The 1,250-nt window shown below is 33.2% G+C and overlaps 1 protein-coding gene across 1 annotated transcript in view; it reads left to right on the top strand.

Annotated features, from left to right (window-relative positions):
- CEP128 (centrosomal protein 128) overlaps positions 1-1,250 on the top strand; it is a 386,614-nt gene that overhangs the window by 18,143 nt on the left and 367,221 nt on the right. The window lies entirely within an intron of this gene.

The following is a 1,250-nucleotide window of genomic DNA, read 5'->3' as shown; positions in this document are numbered from 1 at the left end:
TAAGAAGAACATTTTCCAGCTCCATCCACGTGAACATGAAGGACGTAAAGTCTCCATCTTTCTTTATGGCTGCATAGTATTCCATGGTGTACATATACCACAGTTTGTTGATCCATTTGTGTGTCATCCTGTTTTTTTCATCTCATCAGTTGTTGGTGAGAACTAGTGACATGGCTCTATCTAGATAGATGTTAGGGGATTAGGAAGTAAGCTTGCAAAGTTGCTAGGCAAGAACAGGAAATAAAAGGTACCAAAAAGAAGGGAGTTCTAACTATAGAGCTTTTATTTAAACTCATTTTCCAGGTTGTCAGCCTGTTAATCTGTCAGTCTATTAACCTGCTAGATCTGAAAGGGATGTTTATATTTTTCTTTCCTCAGAGGAAATATTATATTATAGTTTTCCTTCTGATTATGCATCAGTACATACTCATTGTAGAAAATTTATGAAGTATTAGAGTATTTGAAAAATGCAAATCGACTATAAACTCTGGATGGTAAATACATACTTTTGGTGTTTTCCTCCCCTTTTCTCTCTGCTCTTCCCTGCACCTCTGAATTTATATACTGATAATTTATATATGCATACAGATAGAGTTCATTACAAAATTAGATTTCATACTTTTATCCCTTGCTTTGCCATAAAATATTCTTAAGAAATAAAGGTTTCAAAGGCTGTGTACTATTCATGGTATGGATATGTCGTATTTTAACCATTTTCTTGTGTTTTAAAATTTAAATTTTTTTATTTTCCCTTTATTACAAGCTCATAGTAACTGCCTGTATGTGTGTGTGGTGTGTGTGTATATATATATGCATATATATACATATATATACGTATAATTCTATAAATATATTTCTATATATTTCTGTATGTATTCTAGGTGATTTTGTTAGGAGAAATTTTTGTGAGTGTAATTACTAGATCAAAGGTGCAAACTGTTCTTGGTGCATATTGCCCCCTGACATCCAGACAAGTTATATCAATGTACATATTCCTGTTATAAGAGTATTATTAGCCCAAGAACCTGGCTGTTTTAAGAGTGTTCTTTCCCTAACAACCTGGCTAACCATAGATATTATTATTGAAAAGAAAACGTTTTAGTAGGCTAGAAAGGCATTTTGTTTAATTTGCATTTCTTAGATTATGTTGAGCATATTTTCATGGCCATGCATATTTCTTTTCTTTTGATACAGAGACTTAAGCTGTCACCCTGGGTAGAGTGCTGTGGCATTACAGCTCACAGCAACCT

The sequence above is a fragment of the Otolemur garnettii genome, unplaced genomic scaffold (genome assembly GCF_000181295.1).
Source record: "Otolemur garnettii isolate 467f Iridium unplaced genomic scaffold, OtoGar3 scaffold00020, whole genome shotgun sequence".
Classification (NCBI taxonomy): Eukaryota; Metazoa; Chordata; class Mammalia; order Primates; family Galagidae; genus Otolemur; species Otolemur garnettii.
The sequence above is the reverse complement of the archived record's forward strand: the minus strand, read 5'-3'. Positions and strand labels throughout refer to the sequence as shown.